Source organism: Mus caroli, chromosome 4 (genome assembly GCF_900094665.2).
Source record: "Mus caroli chromosome 4, CAROLI_EIJ_v1.1, whole genome shotgun sequence".
Classification (NCBI taxonomy): domain Eukaryota; kingdom Metazoa; phylum Chordata; class Mammalia; order Rodentia; family Muridae; genus Mus; species Mus caroli.
The window spans coordinates 31,069,091-31,090,686 of NC_034573.1; the positions used below are offsets into that span (position 1 = coordinate 31,069,091).

Sequence of the window (21,596 nt, forward strand, 5' to 3'; positions counted from 1 at the left end):
GATAAAAAGTCAAGGGAGGAAGAAACTAGTTTGTGTTCAATACTTGATTAATACTTCTCTTCACCCTTATCTCATCTGTTGAATAGTGATGAGTCAACACTTACTGCATGTTTTCTTAATACTAAACACTATTGGCACTTTATGTATATAAATTCACTTGATCCTAATAAAATAAAGAGGCCAGCATCATCCATCATCCATGTTTCTCACATGATGGTGTAAATTCATGTTGAATCTCCCTATGGTGAGAAGCTCCAAAGAGAGAGCTGGGATCCAGTCAAGATCTAAAAACAAGTGTTTTGCCTTGACCAATATACTTTCTTCTCTTCCCAAGAAATAAATTAGCAAATGTATGATTAAACATTGGCTATGTGCCAACAATTACTTAGCCCTTTTTATATTTACAACTAATAAATATTCACTGATGAGTTCAGGATGTCTGAATTGCTAAGTTATAAACCTATAGTTTGATTACGTTTCTGCTGAACTTATACAAGTGTTTCCATCTCCTTAAAAACATTCCTGGTTATTTTCTTATTTATTTGGATGGATCATATAAGCCTTATGCATAGACTAGCATTTACCATGAACCATAGTTCTACTAATAAACTCTCTCTTTTTCTAAACTTTTATTTTAGTTTATTTTTTATTTTTTACTCCATATTCCATTCCCTGCCTTCCCCATCCACCTGCTCCACTTCCCACACCTCCTGCCCACCCCACCCCATCTCCACGTGGATGCCTCATCTACCACCCCACCTCCCACCCCACCTGAACTCTATACTCCCTAGGGCCTCCAGTCTCTTGAGGATTAAGTACATCATCTCTGAATGAACAGGGACCTGGAAGTCCTCTACTGTATGTGTATTGGGAGCCTCATATAAACTGGTGTATGCTGCCTGTTTGGTGGTCCAGTGTTTGAGAGATCTCAGGGATCCAGATTAATTGAGACTGCTGATCCTCTTAAAGGATCTTTCTTCTGCTAAGCTTCTTTCAGCCCTGTAATTCTTTCACACAGGAACAATTATGGATCAGAGATGTTACTGTGGGGTGGCAAACTCATCCCTCTCTTGATATCCTGTCTTCTTGCTGGAGGTGTTCTCTGTAAGTTCCCTCTCCCTACTGTCTGGCATTTAATGTAAGGTCTATCCCTTTGAGTCCAGGGAGTCTCTCACCTCCAAGGTCTCTCAGGCATTCTAGGGGTTACCCCCAATCTCCACTTTCCCTCCCAGTTCCCTGCCTCCCTCCCTCCTCACTTGTGATTGCTTTCTCCTCTTTCCCAAGTGGGACTTATGTGTCCTTTCTTAGGCACTTCAATTGTTGACTGTATCTTGGGTATTCTGTACATTATTTTTTAATTTTTATTTTTACTTTTTATTTTTTGGCTAATATCCACTTATTAGTGAGTACGTACCATGCATGTCCTTTTGGGTCTGAGTTACTTTACTCAGGATGATATTTTCTAGTTCCATCCATTTGCCTGCAAAATTCATGATGTCCTCATTGTTAATAACTGAATAGTATTCTAATGTGTAAATGAACCACATTTTCTGTATCCATTCTTCTGTTGTGGGACATCTGGGTTGTTTCCAGCTTCTGGCTAACACAAATACGGCCACTATGAACATAGTGAAACTTGTGCACCTGTGGCATGTTGGGGGCATCTTTTGGGTATATTCCCAAGAGTGGTATTGCTGGGTCTTCAGGTAGAACTATTTCCAATTTTCTGAGGAATCTCCAGATTGATTTCCAGAGTGGTTTTCCCAGTTTTCCATCCCAACAGCAATGGAGGAATGTTCCTCTTTCTCCAAATCCTTGCCAACATGTGCTGTCACCTGAGGTTTTGATCTTAGACATTCTGATTTGTGCAAGGTGTTATCTCAGGGTCATTTTGATTTGCATTTCTCTGATATCTCAGGACTTTTCACTGATCACTAAGCACCTAAAGGGTGCTTCTCAGACATTTGAGATTCCTCAGTTGTGAATTCTCTGTTTAGTTCTATATACCATTTTTTAATTGGGTTGTTTGTTTTTTTAGTGAATAACTTCTTGAGTTCTTTATATATTTTCTATATTAGTCCTCTATCGAATATGGAGTTAGTGAAAAAATTTTCCCCAATCTGTAGGTTGCTAATTTGTCTTATCGATTATCACCTTTGCCTTACAGAAGTTAATCAGGTCCTACTGAAGTCTCTTTACATCAAATCCCTACATTTATCTAACTCATATAAGGGAAGGTCATAGGTTCTCATAAAAGACACAACTTCATGTAATAAACTCTATTTTATTTATTTCTGATCATTTACAGTGGCTGTAAATATACTTCATCTCAGTTTTCTCTATATGTAAAACTGTTCCAAAATAGTTTTCAAGTTAAGTTAATATTAACTGTTAATACTAAAAGCAACTGAGATATTTAACTTTCCTTTCAGAAACATTACTTCTATGACTGAGGAGATTATTCAGCAAGTAGTTACTATACAAATGTAAAACCCTGAGTTTGTCTTCATCAAAAACATGCAGAGCCAGGTACAGTGATGTTCTGGAGCACTGCTATAATCCTTGAGCTGGGAGGCAGTGATATGAAGATATATAGAATTCATGGACCAGCCTGCTTTACTTCATTGATGACTCAGGAGGACAACTGATAGTGTCTGCTGGTATTCACAAACATGTACACTAACACACACATTCATGCACATACACACGTGAACACACACACTAACACACACAACCAAACAAACACACACAGAGAAATGCACACATTACTCTAAAGGAATTGCCTTACAAAAGTTCCACCCAAAGAAATAAGTATTTGAAGAAATTATGTCATATATATGCCTCAATAAACATTTACATTTAGTGTGCTCAGTATTTAGGATAATTTTATTGGAAAAATGGAATAAGATATGCAAACATTATTTGTATTAACAGAGGAAGCCTGATAACTTAAAATATATATTATAATATTACCCCCAAACAATACAAGAAGACACATTTATTCTGTGTATTTTAAAGAATTTATACTCATTTATGCTATGAACATTTTTTATAAAACAATATACAATAAGAACTAATTATATTATGGAAAACATCACTAGTAATTGAAAACCAAGAATATAAAGGTTTTCACACTTCTAAACATGCTTAATATTATTTTTTGTCCATTAGAAATATTGCATTTGTCATTGAATTTGTGAGATATATCTACTCTTATCTCTCAGTTAAAATATTAATTAAATATATTTATATTGATCAAAAAGAATGCCTGCTTGTTAATATTAACTTATAAATATGATCAGGTAACTCTTATCTCAATATGTGAATGTCAGTGTTTGTAAAGATATAATTAATCACTTAAAGAAAAATAAGCTATACTGAGTGTCTCATATCAATAATTGCAACACTTAAGATTCTGAGGCAGGAGGACTGTGTTTCATGCTTGTCTGGGATACCTAGGCAAAACCTTATCTCAACAAAACCAATGAGTCTTAAACTGAATTCAGTAGAATTGGAGATAATTTTTTAAATGGTAGAATTTAGAAAGCCAACCCTTAATTTCTTACTAATTTATGTTTGCTATCTAATTCAATATTTAATGCTACAAATGATAAATAGACTCCAACCAGTGTATGGAATAACTTGAAAAGCATAAGAGTCAAGAGATATTTATCTATGTGGTAAGTGTGCCCATTGCCTGTTGCTGGACCCGAGGCTTCTCTTTGTGCTGTGTTAACTATTGGTTGACTGTTTTGTTTAGTATTTATATTTTCATAACTATGAATATAATAATGAAGCAATTCAGTAATACTGAGTAACTACACCATCAAAACAATGTTATGAGATTTTTAAAGTATGTTCTTTCTGAATATTACTGATCATATGATTAAAACTGTTACATTCTATAGTGATTGTATTTAAAAAAATCATTGTGATTTCATAATGTTTCATACCTTGCAAAATTTTTCTTGTCAATCACCCCATGGTTTTGACAAACAAAAAAGGCAGGGAGAGAATAAAATGTTTGTGAAAGCATGTACAAAGTAAAGATCACAGACTGATAGTTTGAGATAACTGTGCTTATGTCTACTTTATGTTTCTTCACCCGAGTTTAAGCCCAACATAAGTAACATGGCTCGTGGGATCTTTTAAATCAGAAGGGGTGCATTATACCTGGAATTATCAGTCACTTGGACAGTCAGTCAAGTAGAGTTCAGTTCTTTCTGGCTTTTGTTTCATGTAAAGCCTGGCTGCTTAGCAAAGTGGAAGGTATGCTAATGGGCAAGAAAATTTAACTTACCAGAAGAAAAGCAGAGAAGAAACACAAAGGGAGAAAAGTAGGCAACCCAGGTTTAGCCTTCTAAAGACAAGAAGAGTAGGTGGAGGACTCTATACTCTAAATGGAGATAACTAATATCTTCAAGATGTACAATTAGCCAAGAAAATGTCAAGGACTCATGGGGCCCAAAGAAACCTACAGATCTTCATTAAAGTGTTCAGTCTCCGTGCCAGACTGGTGAATGTGCAGAAACTATAAAGAAAGAATCAAGGATGTTTCAATAAATGTATAAATAGATGACTGCTATTTCTACATGTCTCCTAGAAGTATTTGTAACTCTGAAAGATTGGAATCTTGTGATTTTGTAATAAATCTACACATTGGACTAAAGGCTCAAACCTTAACAATGGCTTATGTTAGTATTTTTATAGCTTATAGGATCACAAATTCAGAATACAAATTTATTACATTACAAAGACTCTAATTTAATATATGAGACTCCCTTACATGGAATTACCTAATAGATAAATGAGTTACATATACCTATTTTTCATAACACCATACAAGGATCTTTTAAAATATATAATCAATAATGTAAACATGATTAAGCTGTTCCTACTTAAGGCCTTCTCATGACTGAAGATAAACCAAACCTTTGAGTTAACTTTTCTTGAAATCTGCTCTAACTTTCAGGTAATTCTATCTGACTTCTTCACACCCTCAAATACCCACGTTCTCAGATACCTTGCCTTTGCTGGAGGCATAAGCTACTTGTCACAGGAAGCACCTTCACTTACTTCCTGTATAGCAAGACTGCCATATGTGTCACAGCCTACTTATCCCTCAGCATTAAACTTAGATCCCAGCCATGATAGCCTTGCTTGGAAGAGCTCAGAGCAAATTATGTGGGTCTCCCTCCTCTTACTCATTTTTCCTGTTATTTATTTCTATCATGGTTTCTAAGGCCACGCTTTGCCAAGAGTAGGACTCCATAGATATGTATTCAACATGTTAATGTTTTTAAGCAGTTATGAACTCAGCACACATCATGTCCAAGTGGAATCAGAATTGTTTTGCCTATGTGATGTGATGTGGTCTTATTTTGGACAGAGAAAACAATACATATGCCTGCTGGAACAGATAAGGTGAATTTTCTTTGTATGTTGGTACGGGGCACAATGAACTGAAAGAACAAGAGGGATAGGGGCTGCAGAGTGAAAAGCAGGTTGGTAGGGATGAGGGAGGGTGGTAGAGAATGAAATTAGAAAGAAGGGTGTAATTTTACATTCCTTATTGAGATCTAGCAAATTTAGGACAAGACATCAGAATTTAGACATAAGACAGACCTAGATCATTACTTCCCTACAAAGTACTGTTAATGTTATATAGAAGCCTTTGGGTTTGGTCAGTGACCTGTGAGAAGATATGTCTTAGCAATATTACGCTGCTGTTTATCTTTGAAGGTTATTTTAGATTCAAAACACTCCTGTTATAGAATTACAAGCATTTAACTGTTTTCCGCCTGAGCCATGTGCTTCTCAAGAAGAATCTAGATTGTTCAAAAAATCTGCATAGGAAGGGGGGAAAACAATATCAAATTTCATTTTTCATGATAAATTAGATATCTAGTGACTCAGATTAAACTCACTGTAGCAAATAAACTGCCACAATGTCCCCAGATATATACTCTATTGTATGGATGTCAGATCCTTTTGAGTTAGTTTGTAAATTGACTCTCAGATGGGTAACAACATCATTCCGTGTTAAACGACAGTTTTGAGTATGTGAAAACCCTAAACAGCATCTAATAGAAAGAGTGAATAACCATGTCTTGCTTAATTTGCAGTTATTTCTCAGTTCCCGAAAGACAGCTCAGTGTCTCTCTACTCTCTAGGAGCATGCTTCACAGTGCCACCAAGAGCATCACTACCTCCACCTGGGCAGTTTAATCCACTCAGGATGCCATTGAGTTTCTCCTACCATTGCATGGACTTGCATTCTGCAGAAAGGCCAACTAGATTGAATCCGTCTGCAAAGGTGTGCTGCTCTGATATGGGTTTGTCTTTACACGTCTCTGTTTAAAGACATCCTGTTTTGTGAGTGGCCTCATAGTTCATATGTGCCACCAGAGGTAGGACATAGTATAAAATGTTTCCCTGCCCATTTGGTTAGACTCCAAGATCAGGCAGAAGGTGCAAAGCTTGAATCAGCCAGTAAGCAAGTACAGTGCAGATGAATAATTTCAAAAACACAAAAAGTTTCTGGTAAACAATATTTATGCATGATGCCAATACAGTTCCAATGGGTGGTTTAAAACCAGACAAAGAAAGCTAAATGTGTGTCTAATTTTCACAGGTAAGAGTGATACAGTTGCCCTATTCTTTGCCTGGAGTCTAGTGACCTTTCCCTGGTTTAGTCACTGATACAGTACCTGAGCTCGATATCATTTGCAGCATCTGGTTGCCTGAATTCTTTCTCTTTCTTGTTCATCTCATTAACATGAAATCAGACACCCATCCCACTGTAACACACCCTGTTCCAGTCTCCTTTCCATCACAAGAACCCCAAGATTATCTATTATTCTGGAGCACTAACTCCAACTCAGGCATTGTGCGAAGAAGCATGGCACACATAGTATCTCATTACATCTTAGAGTCACCCAACTACTTATTTTACATCCATCCAGAAACTCCTGAGTTCCCAAAAATAGCTCCTTTGGGCCCCCAAAGATAACCTTTCTCTAGCTAACCCTGTGTTCTTTCCTAATGACTGCATTGGCAGTGGAGAATACTAGAGTCAGGGTTGCAGATGATCCCCAGTGTTAGAGAACTTCCACAGTGTGTGTAGAGACTCTGCATTTGAGTACACCATGGAACAACAACAAAAACAGGGTCCACTCAAGATTCCTTGCACACCTTGCTCAAATAATAATTGAAAAGTCTTACGAACTGATCACCCAGCTACTTCTCAGTTCAATGATGCTATTTTCACTGCTACTGTTTTACTCTGGACCCTAACAACCATTAAGATTATAATATTCTGCCAGACAGTTTCTTTGCCTTTGGTTACTTTGATCTCATCATTTTTAATCCCCAAACAACTGTCTAAGGAAATTTCTAAGACATAATTCTTGATATATTATTGTCCTGATATGTGAAGTTCTATGACATTCAAACTCAGAGCTTCTTTTTTAGTTTAATGTTTTCAAGGACCAATTATCTCTCAGATAATGAATTTCTAAACTATCTACCAAATAGAAAGCACTCTTTTAATTAACTCACCAAACAGTCATTTCTAACTATCTTTGCTGATAGTATCATTTTTTTAGTACTTCTCATTTGAAACCTTGGTGAGATAATAACAGAAAAAAAACACATCATAGAGAATTTTATATGGGGTAGAATTCTGATGAAGATATATAGTATATATGACCTTAGACAGCAATAAATTTGCTATCATTTAATGAAATTTTATGTTGGTTCTGGGACTATGGGAAGACATGTATAACAATGTAATAGTTTTTAATTACCTAATGAACAGACATACGCATAGGGAAAAAAATTCAGTCATCTGAAAATACCAGTTCTGATTAAGTTGTTGAACTTTGTTATTAAAGCTTGTTTTTATTACTCTTTGAATAATTTTACACCACACATGCCTTAAATTCCTATTACACTGCTTCAGTTGGTAATAATGGCTGTCTTTCAAGAGACCACTATCCTTCAGTAAAACAGAACCCAAAGGCATATGCCCAGACAGTGGCAATCATTAGCAAATAGATGAGCTAATAAGTCTCTTAGAAGAGCCTTCAAATGACTAATGTGAGCAAGAGAGATTCCATCAGATAAATGTTTACATTGGTGACCCTTCTGTAATTGACTTTGACAGAGAAGTAGCCTAATAACTTTGATGTCAAGGGCTTGATTTTGCATCATTCTGTCACAAGCTATATACACTTTCATATTGAATATGATAAAAATTAAATATTCCCCTTTAAAGGAATGTGTTTATTTGTTTGCTTGCTTGCTTTTGTTTTTGTTTTTGAGACAGGGTCTCTCTGTGTAGCCCTGGCTTTCCTGGAACTCACTCTGTAGACCAGACTGGCCTTGAACTCAGAAATCCCCTTTCCTCTGCCTCCCAAGTACTGGGATAAAAGGCGTGCACCACCACTGCTCGGCAAGAAATGGAGAGTTAAACGACTTGATTATTTAGATTTTTTTTCATTTATAGTTGGCATTCCTGCCTTTTGAAACTTTACACTTTGTAACAAACTGCTAAAAATTAAGGCAACCAAAGTGTGACAATAACAGCTCAATTTATTTTGAATCTATTTTGAAGTTAACAGAATAATATTTGTATATCTTAATCTAAAATTGCTTCAATTTCCCCTATGCTTGTACATTGGGTGATTCAATTTCAGATTAATTCAGATTGCTTTGGTAATACAGCTATTGTCTGCTGAATGAATCCATCATGATAACAATGCTGTCCATTTAATGTGGAATGTTTTGTTTTCTATGTTCTCAGTCTTGATATAGGTTTTGATTTTGCTAAAGAATTAAGCTGCTGGTTTATACCTAATTTCTCTAAAAGAAGAATAATCATTAATATTGATTTTATTTTTAGTCAAAAGTAGATACAAAATACAAGTGAAAGTAATTATATATTAGTGACATAAAACTTCTTGAGAAGCATTCAGCAAAATAGCATTAAATCAAATAATAGTATGTTATATGTAATGATGTGTTTTATTTTCTCAATTGTCCCTATAGTTTTATGGTAATAAGGCCATGGCACTCACCTAGCCTGAAAGCACAACACTGATTTTAAAGACCTGACTGACTAATAATAAGCTGCTATATTATCCTGTGCTAAAAAGAGCTCTAGGTGTAGTGTCATACTACATGACCTACCTTTACCTGGTTTATTTTACCCTCTCTCTTTAGTTACAGCTAAGTTAAAAGCCCAGAATGAGAAGGTAAGAAAGTAACAATTCAGGTTAACACAAGTTGATAAACTTTGGTGCACAGCAGAACCAGAAACTTCTCTTAAACAGTTTCATGAAAATCTGAATTTTTAAATTCTTGATATTTTCATATATGGAGTCATTGTGAGTTAAGATATAAATATTGTGGAGTATACCCATATGCACACAGAAATGTAAAACACAATTGTATATTAACAAAGCTGTCTAATAAATACTTATTCTGGAATTGCATAAGGATTAACTATAATTCACCTTTTTAAAATTGCAAAGCTGCATTCAAGTGTCAAGTAGTTTATAATACAGTACTTATTCAACTTTCCTAATCACTATAAATGATTTTACTAGCACTTGCATAGTTGGCCCACATTACAAATCATACTGCTGAAATAAAGTTTCAATCAGTAATACACACATATATATGCACACACAGAAGATATATACATACAAACACACACACACACACACACACACACATATATATACATATATATATATATATATGTATATATATATGGAAGACATAGTGCTATGTCCCAGAAACCAATTAAATGTTACTAAAATACCATCATATTAGAAGTGAATATTCTCTTCTAAAGGTAGTTATGAGGAAAAGCAAAAATCCTAAAAGACTAAGATTAAAACAGTGTTAACATATTAAGACTTAGACATTTGTGCTTTGGTTCAGTCCCTTGTACAATTCGCAAATACTTTTTTACAATTATATAATACTAATGAATATCACTGAACACAACTTTATAATAAAATCGTTAGTTTTCTGAGATCTTTCAAATACTGGACCACCAAAAAGACAGCATACACCAGCTGATATGAGGCCCACAACACACATACAGTAGAGGACTTCTAGGTCTATGTTCATTCAGAGATGATGCACCTAACCCTCAAGAGACTGGAGGCTCCAGGGAGATTATAGGTTAGATGAGGTGGAGGGTAGGGGCATCCATGTGGAGACAGGGTGTGTCGGGGGAGGAAGTGTGGGGTGTGGAGCAGTTGGAGGGTGGGAGGGGAAGGGTAGAGGATGGAATATGGAGTGTAAAAAATGAATAACAAAATTAAGTTTTAAATATTTAGTTTCTCTCTCTCTGTATATAATAAAATATTGTGATAAAGAAGTGGTCTCATTATCTCTAAGTGATAATGCATTTTTTTACTTGTAAAACAGTGATTAAGATAAGAATAATGAATAATAGATGATAGTTATGCAGATACTCATGCTGAAACACACACTTTTGCTAAAAGATCTGATTTAAGCCATGAAGGCAATTCTAAAAATGGTAGACCACATTCCAATATACCTGAATTGTCAACAAAACTAAAACTTAGAGGAGTAATCCATAGAGCTGTTTGGAACTGCACAACTGCATTACAGTGGTACTGGAAGTTGGGTTTCAATGTATAGATTTTGAGATGTATGGGAGAGTTCATTATTATCGTCCTTATTTTCTCTTCACCTTATGTGCACTCTCGTGTAAAATATATCCAGCTCACAAAATATTCCTACATCTCAGTCTATGTCAGTGTATGTCATATGTCCAAAGATTCATTTACATCAACCATGACAGATATAGGAGGTATAATTCATTCAGAGGCAAAAATTCCTGTTTACCTGTGAACTCTAAAGTCATACATGATATCTGTTCCCCAAATACAATGGTATTAGGTACAGTTGTGATGTTATTATTTCAAACTTTTGAAACTGAGGGCTGGGGAGAAGAAAAGTTAATCGATTCCAAGCAAGTAAGTCTAGAACTCAGCAAGGCAAGGCTCACTAGAACTCTTCAAATATATATGTGTGTGTGTGTATTTGAAGAGTTTATATATATATATATACATATATACATATATATATATATATATATATATGTATTTGAGAGACTTCATTTAATTTCACCTGTGTACAAATATATGTATTTATATATAAAAACAAATGTATATATAAACAAATATATATATATATATATATATATATATATATATATATATATATATATATATATATACTCTTCAAATACACACACACACACACATACACACACACACAAATCTTTTGGCCTTATGCTCTGCACTCTTGCTCCAGTAGAGTAGCAGCCCCATGTAACAATTCCACTGAAGAGATATTTCTATCTCACTCAAATGGATACCCTTTTCCTTGAGACCCCAAGTGATTCATGTCCTCTCAAAACGAGGTGATGGTTTTGTCCCTGAGACTCTAGCAGAGACAGCCTAGCTTCTCTCTTCTATAGTAACAACAGTTGAGGTTCTGACCTCTGATCTCAGTTAGAAACATTTCTCACCTACTTTAGAGGAAATGTTCTGTGTACAGTCCTTTTGCCATCAGTGTTCCAGGACACTTAGAGTGTCCAGAAATTTGAGAGACTTCATTTAATTTCACCTGTATCCGTTTAGTATAAACTAGTTGGACCCTGCCTCTATATTCTAATCTATTAGTTATGATTTTTTTTATAATAGATGATTACATTCACAGGCAATCTCTTTATGGTGTGACTGTATAATCTTTAATCTCTCATGTTCCTTCTAGAACAAACTTCCTCATCTTTTGTAACATTTATAGGCTGAAAATTTTCCAAACCATTAAATTCAGATTCCTTTTTAGTAAACTGTTCTTGTTTCAACTCTTTCCTCTTAGATTTTATTATAGGTAATCTATACTAAAATGTATCGTAAATATTACACTATATTATATTGCAAATTTTTTGTTTGTTTGTTTGTTTGTTTTGAGACAGGGTCTCTCTGTTTAGCCCTGGCTGTCCTGGAACTCACTTTGTAGACCAGGCTGGCCTCAAACTCAGAAATCTGCCTGCCTCTGACTCCTAAGTGCTAGGATTAAAGGCATGTGCCACCACGCCATGCTATAACAAATCTTAAATCTTGGGGGCTAGAGAGATGATTTTAAAGCAAGCAGTGTCTACCGCTATTGCAAAACACCTGAGCTTAGTCCCCAGAACACATGGCATGTGGCTCATAATGGTCTCTGATTCTTCCTGTGCAGACTCCTATTTCCAGAGACATACAAACAGGTCTTTCTTGAAAACAAGATGTTGCAATCATTCCTTTATGTATGGCTGCATGGGATTGCCAGGAAATTAATAAACACTTCTGGTTTTCACTTTGCCTGTCCCTCATGTGTATCTTGAAAGTCAATTTCGATCTTACCCCTTTCCCTATTTCCACAGAGAAAAACAGAATCTGAGATTAAAAGGTTAGCCGATAAATGGTCACTAAATTAAAGAATGAATGAGCATCTATTCAAAAGTCCTGAATTCTTTACGGTCCAAATGGTTTCCTCTGTAACACAATCTATTTCAAAATTGAGAAGGAAATAATCAACATTCTTCCCATCATAACCAAGATATTTGTTTTAATGGTTCCTATATCTATGTTAAATCATCAGTAGTTGCAAAACTAATTAGCCCTTTAACTCTGAGAATAGCATTATTAAAACTAATTTGTATGAAATGGTATCTTATATGTTATTCTTTTTTTTATTACTTTACATCCCTCTCCACATGTTATCACTTCTTTGCCTCTATATCAGTAGTTCTAAACTTTCCTAAACTATAACCATTTAAAACAAGTTCTCATAGTGTGCTGACTCTAAATCATAAAATTATTCCTGTTGCTGCTTCATAACTATATTTTTCTGCTCTTATGAATTGCAGTGTAAATATATGATATTCATGAGATATAGTATGTGACTCCTGTGAAAAGGTCCTCTGTTCCCCACAGGAGTCATGAACCACATGATTAGAAATGATGCTTTAGATGATTTTTGATAATTGCAACTCCTTTTCTTATATGTGATCAGAAAGCGAGAGGCTAACTGCTCAGGGATTCAATGTCTTCTCCTTTTCCTGAGCACATGGGTAGCAAGTTTTTCCCCAACTATACTACATCTCTGTCATGTGAGCTAAAGCCAAGGGCATCAGAGTGATATTGTGGAGATTCACATCTGAGGCTGGTCCATGGAAACACTGACTTGTTCTCTTCTTGTCTTCTTTCTGACCTACCAGCTCAAGTAAACTAAACAGGATAGTCAAATAATTCATAATTTTATCATGATCTTTATAATTTAAATATATTTGTACTTTATATATAAATATGTGATCTTTTAATACATGTACATAGAGTATAATGTTTAATCACAGTAAGCATAACTTTCTCAGAGGTTTATCATTATTAATAGAAAGCATTGAAATAGTTTCATATATGAAATTATTGCACATATATGCCACATTGTACGATAGTGCCAGAATTTCTTTCTATGCACCTGCAACTTTCTAACAATTGATAAGTATTCTCATCCCTCCCTGGTTTTTCAAACCATATTTTTAAAGTAGCAAGCCATGAAAAGTTACAAGGTTAGCTTCTAAAATATCCTCTTGAAAATGAGAGTAGTTATCAGGGTGCCTAATTTTTTCAATACTATCAACAAATAATTAAACATCTACCACACTAGATACACTAAATATCTTAAGGTTAGTGTGTGACACACAGTAGTATTACCTATCACAGTTTTATTATTTTGGGTATATAATAATATATTTAGTAAGACTTGTGATGAATCAAGCCAAGAAGCAGACACTGAATATTTGTGCAAGAAAGGGGAGAGGGAAGAGTAGACTTGTAAGACACTGGCTATTGCTTTCTACAACACTGAAGGGTGGCTGGCAGTACCTCCATTACTGCAGATTGCCTATTTAAAAGGCAGGTCTCACACAACCTGCATCCCTGCTGTTTGCAAAATGTACTTTGAATATATAATGCCAATTACTGGGACAGAACATGTCAAGATTTTGACAGGTGTCTAGAAAGTGATAATAATAATTTTATTTATTCATTTCTTTAGTTCTAAATATCCCTGAGAATGAAAAATGTTGACTAATGTAGCTTAAAAGGAAGAAATCACTGTGGCTCATTTACTCCACACCCTACCCCCCCCCCCAAAGAATCCAGCTGAACAAACATAAGCTGATACACTAGTGGAGTCCAATATGAATTATACACAGACTAAAGGATTTTGGAAAGCCTGAGAAGTCAATAGCTACAGAAAATCTGAAAGAAAAGATAACTGGCAGAAATCCAAGAAAGGCTGAGAGACATGACTAGGCTTTTCTTTCTAGGATGGCAGGCTATTTAGTAGCCCTTAGTTACCCATATTTAGTATATGGTAATCAATATTTCATTGTCATTTTTCAAAATGGAGAAAAGCAAGCTATATTTCCTGCATTCCTTAGCCCTGGGGAGCATAGGTTGACTCAGTATGCAGTCACATGTGTATATGGATTTTAATATTGATTATATACAATTATATCATTTTACATTGCATAATTAGTTCTCTTTATAACTAGAAAAATGCTTATTGGTGGAGCCAATAATAGTCATTTGTTCTCAACAAAAATCTATTAGTCATGTTATTCTGTTGCTATTTTAAAACAAAATCTCGTCTCAACCATTTATTTAATGTGTATAATAATAAAATTACCTTGTTGTTCTTTTATAAAGTCAAAATTAATGGCTTATATATCACTTATCAGTTTTTTTTTCAGTAAGATTAACAGTAAAGTTAGCAATAGAATAATCATACTGAAAATGTAGATGATACTCATCTTCAAAGCATTAGCACTAAAACAAAATTATATTATAATTTTAAAAAATCACTGTCCAAATCATACTGAAAATTTCTGATCTGAGGAGTAAGAGAAACCTTAATATAACAAAATTTCCATGTGTTCCTGTGATTTCTTTCAGCCACTATCTAAAGAGAGAATCAAAGCTTTATGAAGACCATTTAATACATTTCCTTTTAAATCATTTTTAAACTGTGTTGCATATATACAAATTTTAAACATGACATGGAAAATGAATTATTCATATTGGTACAACATACAACTCATATATGTTTTACATATATTTCACTTAAAACCTGAGACATGTAGATATTTTTATCTGCCATCTTACATGAAGGTAAGTACTTGAGAAGAAACCTGAAGTGGCTGAAATGTAAACACAGATAGAATTGCTATAAATTTGCCACTTCAGAGAAGTATGGAATCCTCCCTATATCCTATCCTAATCCCTGGTGGTTTTATTCTCTTTAGACTATGCCTTTGGGATTTATACATTCCCGTTGATTCATTCTTTTCTCTAGTTCTATTAAAGTTTGTATCTCCCAGGTTGGCAAAGCCTGGAAATGTGGGCAAGAATGAAAAACATGTATTTTCTTCTAAGAGAAAGAAGAGTTACTGAAGTATGGTGAAACAAAAAGTTAGAAAGTTAAACTTGTAGAGAGAGAATGGAAAGAAGTAAGAAATTCACACACAGTACTCAGAAAAAAAGATGGATTGGTCAAATAAGGTCATTTATGGTGTGTGTGTATCTGTGGAGAAACAGAAAGAGGACAGGGTAGACAGACACAGAAAAATAATTAATCAATTTTGGTTTTAGAAGGACAGTACTTGAATAAATACCAGATTAGTTTAATCTCTGAAAATTAATTTTTCTCATAAATGATGTTTAAAAACTCAACAAAATTGATTAGAATAAACAAACTCAATGATTAGAAAAATGTGCAGATACCTAGACCTTTTACATTTTATAAAATTCCTATTGGAGTTACACAGACATGAATAGGCCCTCTCCACTCAAGCCGTTGCCTTTCAAAGGCTAACTTAGCAGGTGATCATGAATTCAGTGTTCAGGAGCTTAAACAAAACAAATATAGGCCAATTATTCCCATATGTCATTATGCTGGCTGCTATGAAACAAAACTCTTCATGGCTATAAAACTGAATTATCCTAGGATTAACAAGCAGCTATAGCAGATGCACACTCTTCTGATGCCAAGATTCGGGCCTAACCCCATCATGTTTTAACTTCAAAACTGGAGCCAATAACTTCTACTGATCAATTTTATTAACCTATGGAATGGAGGTAGCTGGTGGAAGATTTGGCACATTATTACATGTGTGAAAGCAACTGCTCACTAGAAGAATTTCAATTAACATTAGTTAAATCACAACCGCTACTACTATGAATTTGGTCTGCAGTTTTAAATATGCTTTGTCAAAGTTTTATACACACATAGATAAAATGCAGTTACTCAACTATGAAATAGGTACAGAGAATTATTATTAAAATGGATTTGTTTCTTAGATATGTGTCCTAATGCTTACTCAATCAAGTGTTTTCAGCTTGATCTCTAACAGTAAAACTCCTATAATAGATCATAAAACTTAAAACTTGAAGGCAGAAAACTCCCCAGTCCCATTTAGAAGAGTACACCAGGAGTGTTTGAGTCTGAATGGCCTTGTTGAAATGTAGACTGCTTTAACTGGGATACTCGGCTGAAGCAGAACCCCAGGAGCAGCATTCCATCCTGGGAATAGAATGCAAGCTTCCCAGAAGCTAAACTCTTTAAAGACTGAGAATTGTTGGCCTACAGATACATATACAACACACAAATGCTACAAGCAAATCTAAGGTAAATATATATTATGCTTGCCTGGTAATATATTTTTGAAATGATTATTTCCTTAGCTCATTGTTTTTCTATAAGGATGAGGCTCCCCTTAACTTCCCTCCTACAACTTACTAAGTCATGCCAAACATTCATCATTATTGTGAAAACATTCCAATAAGTTCTTTATCCGATATTTAGCTGAGTTATCTGTTATCAATTGTATGAGTAGATCTTGAAGGGCAGCTGCCCTTTTAGATCATTAGCAATGATTCAAGAAGTAGGTTTGCTTTACAGTCCAGGATGCCTTGCATTACACACAATGTGAGTCTCATGGCCCTCATTGAATTAAGAGTCTGGCCCTGTTGCTCAAATAAGGTTAGCAACTTTATTGCTACCTAGAGTTAAAAGGACAGGAAACAAACACAGTGTATTAGATGCAGCCCTTCACATAGCAAATTCTGTTGCTATAGAACCACTACTATTTAATTTAAAGCAAAAACTAACCATAATATCAGAATCTGGTAATCTTTATTTAGGAACTTCTATGAAAATTCAATCCTCTTGAATTGAAAGGTAATACAGTACCAATAGTGCATAAACAGTTTTATGAGTTATCTCAGAATGGATACAATGAAATCAGCTTTAGTGAGGTCCTAACTTCCTTCCCACTATAAGAAAAAACCGACTGCACTTTAACGTTTACATCATGATGACATTGATATGATTTCAATATATTGAGTATTTGTAGCGCACGTGGCAGAAAGGCAAATGCTGTGCATAGACTATCTCTTAGTTCAGTGGTGTCCTTTCAATACCTCATAACACGTATATTAGTAAGGGAATTCCAACATTTTTAGTTCTCAACGTTATATGCCAGTTACTCATAAAGGTTAGGTTATAAGTAATTCCATTAAACCTTACCATTGGTCATGAATTATTATTTGTATAGAGAAAGCCTACTAATCTATTCATATTCATACATATTCACATATATAGCAAAGATGACTAAGGCAAACATATTTTTTTCCAATTTTCATTTCATCTAAATGTTCTGATTTATGTATCTATGCAACTGATGACTTTCAGAAAACTGTCTTCAAGAGTAATGATACATAAATGAATATCATTATATTATATATTATGTTTTTACTGAGAGGCGCCAAATATGGTTCTTTTCTAAGTCATTGGTTAAAATATTGGGGTATTGTCTAAATTTTTGCCTTTCTTCATTATCACAGGGCTAAAGAAAACACATCAATAGGATGTAAATTCAGTCCTGCCATCAATCGTCAGCAAGATTGTAAACAAGATTTCAGTTTTCTCAAATTCTTGTTTTCACGTCTGTGCTATGGCTATGATAAAACTTATCTTGTGATAACAGTAACTAACATAAATAAGACAGAATTGAAATGTATCATTTTGTGAGTTCTCCAATATGCTACGGTCCACCTAAGGAAACTTGCAAAATAATAAACAGGACTTAGAAATCTTGATCTTATACATTTAGTTACAGTCTACATTTTGCTTGAGTATCAACTTAAAATGGTACAGCAATCACACATATTACAAACAAAAACACACATGATATTGACATGATATTTTTAAGGGCCAATACTTTAGGACTCTTTCTTCTTACCACAATATGAAGCACTTTCAATCCAGATTCCTCAACTTCATTTGGGATACTTCATGTATAAGGATTCTACATCTTGAAACCATCATCATCAGTTTTCCTAAATAAAATGAAACAAAAATCTTGGGAACATGGAAAAAATAACATTGACAAATAGTTTCCATTTGGCTGCTTTTGTTTAAATTCTGAATAAAAATTATGTATATATTTCCAGACTGTATTGAGCTCCAATGACATTATTGCTTGCAATTTCTCACAAATAATTTCATAATATGTGTTTCATAAATCAATATGTATTCTTTAATAAGCATTTGGAAATATAGAATATAAAATAATTTTCACATCAAAACATTTTCATTAAATTTAGTTTGAAACAAAATGTTCTAAACACCATAAAACTGATAACATAATGTATTAGAGCAATCAAATTATATTTTATGGTTACTGCTGGAGAAATATATAATTTAAATATTTCATCATTTTCTTCTCCCCAACCCCATGTTAAGAGAGTTCACACAGGGTTTTAAGTATGCAAGATAAGGTCTACCAATAAGTAACTTTCCCAGGTCCTACCATTTATTATTTCAAGATATTTATAGATATCCTTCTAAGAGATGAATTGAAAACATATAGAACTTCAATTTAGGAAGCAGATTCAGAAACTAATGATTTCACCTCTACCTCCATTTCTCCAAATCTGGTTTAACCAGAGCTCAGCAATAGAACACATTTGGCAGCCTCCCTTCACCCCTGCCCGCATCTCTAGCCACAAATCTTCGTGTCCAACGATTTTCTTCCAGAATCTCCCAGGCAAGCTTGACAAAGTGGTTAGTAGGCTAACAGAGCAGGTAGGCAAACTTCAAATTTCCCCTCTCCTTCCTCTCCTTCATATCCCAAGTCCCATCCCCAGCTCTGTAGCAGAACACCTGTGTGGCCTTTTGTCACTCTCTTTCCCGGTTCCCAGGAGACTAATCAGATACTGGTGCAAAACCTAGCTTTTCTCCCTTCTGATGTTCCTCTCATAGCTCATTACAATTCCTAAGTTTCAGCTTTCAGTATCTAGAGATATATATTACCTGGAAGCCCCAATGACCATTAATAGCAGTATCCCATAAGAATGTCCTACCAGGCAACAAAAAGCCACTATACTCTCCTAAGAACAAGAGAGGAAACAGAAACCAAGGAACAAAGCACCCACCCAACAAAGACAAGAACAGATATCAGTCCCTAGAAGTATATTCTGCCCAAACCCAGATTCCTAGACCCCGCTATAAAAACACAACCAATAACAGACAGGACAATACTGAGACAGGGCAAAACAGAGCAGAGATTCCTCCATTTTGTATTTCTGATGTGGCCATTTTAGGTTGAACAAGAATTTGATTTCATTGACAGAGAGTTCTATGGAAAATTATGCAGTTCTGTTAGGTCATGATGCTTCTGCACTTTTCATTGTCTGTTTTGCTTCTGGAAAGCCTCTTGCTGAAGTTGCTGAATACAATACCAGGATGTGGTTTTGCCTTTAGATATTCATCCCCTAAATATTTATCACAACACTTGGGTCTGAAATACCTGGGTATAGTCCTAGCTTGCCGGAATAAAGATTTTCAATGGGCTTTAAACTGTGTCTGGGTGGTCATCTCTGTTAGACTCCTTGAAACAAAATGTCTAAACAAAAAGGAGAAGAAAATAAATAAAACAGTCCAAGTCCCAAAAAAATAAATAGAATAAATAAAGAAAACACAAATTAGGGGAAATTTAGAAATGAAAAATGTTGAAACTCAAGTAGGAACCTCAAAGTCATGCTTCACCAACAAAACACAAGAGATGAAAGAATCTCAGGCACTGAAAATAATATACAAACAATAAGTACCTCAGTCAAAGAAAATATTAACTCTAATAAAATGCTGACACCAAATATCCAAGAAACATGTGACATATTTAAAGATCAAACTGAAAAATAATAGGGATATAAGAAGACATGCAGGCCAAAGGCATAAAAACTATTTTACACAAAATAGTAGAAGAAAATTTTCCTAACCTAAAGAAGGAATTATCTATAAGAATAAAAAGCATATAGAACACCAAGTAGACTAGACCAGAAAACAAATTCCCCTCAGTAAATAATAATCAAAACATTATACATACAGAACAAAGAAAGAATATTGAGAGCTGTGATGGAAAAAGACCAAGTATCATATGAAGGCAGAACTATTAGAATAACATTTGACTTTTCATTGGAGTTTCTAAAAGCTAGAGGGGATGCACAGATGTTCTCCAGACTCCAAAAGACCACAGATTCCAGCCCAGAAAACTATACTCAAGAAAACCTTCAATCATAATAGAAGTAGTATAAAGGATTTTCCACGAAAACAACAAATGTATTCAAAATCTATTCATAGATCCAGGCCTACAGATGGAATTAGAAGAAATACTCCAAAGTAAAATAGTTAATCACATCCAAGAAAACACAAGTAATAATAACCCAGACCAAAAAATCAAACAAAGGGAAGCACACACACACACACACACACACACACACACACACACACACACACACAAAGAGAGAAAGAGAGAGAGAGAGAGAGAGAGAGAGAGAGAGAGAGAGAGAGAGAGACAGAGAGAGAGAGACAGAAAGACAAAGAGACAAAGAGACAGAGACAGGGACAGAGAGACATAGACAGATACAGAGAGGCACACAGAGAGACAGTGCAACATAAGAACTTCAGGAATTGACAGAAAACTCATTCATATTTCAACATCTATGGTCTCAATTCCCCAATATGAAGATAGAGACTAACAGTAGAATGGAAAACAGTATCCATCCTTCTGCTGCAATCAAGAAACACTCCTTAACATTTAGGATTGGCTATTGCCACAGGGTAAAAGGAGAAGAAAAAGATGTCCCAAATAAGTAGACATAAGAAGCAAGCTAGTGTATCTATTTGCATGTCTAAAAAATAAACAACAAACCAAGATTAGATATTAAGAAAACAATTATCCCAAATAAAAATTAGGCAGAGATCTAAACAGAGTATTGTCAGAAGAGAAAGCTCAAATGGCTTAGAAACAATTAATGTTTAATATTAAAATGCCAGAACGATATACAAATAAAAAATACATTGAGATGTTATCTTACTCCAACTAGTATGGCTAAGATCAGTAAATCAAGAAGCAGTTCATGATGTTGAGAATCTGG

The 21,596-nt window shown here is 34.7% G+C and overlaps 1 protein-coding gene across 13 annotated transcripts in view; it reads right to left on the reverse strand.

Moving 5' to 3' along the window:
- Positions 1 to 21,596, reverse strand: part of Lingo2 (leucine rich repeat and Ig domain containing 2) — a 1,160,577-nt gene that overhangs the window by 920,094 nt on the left and 218,887 nt on the right. For 7 of the 13 annotated variants that reach the window (XM_029476371.1, XM_029476368.1, XM_029476374.1 and 4 more), the window contains 2 exons: positions 19,970 to 20,065; positions 18,401 to 18,497 (listed from right to left, as the gene is read on the reverse strand). The gene's annotated coding sequence lies outside the window, so the exon portion shown is untranslated. The remainder of the gene's footprint in view (positions 1 to 18,400; positions 18,498 to 19,969; positions 20,066 to 21,596) is intronic. The other 6 variants (XM_029476375.1, XM_029476378.1, XM_029476377.1 and 3 more) reach the window with 1 other exon arrangement.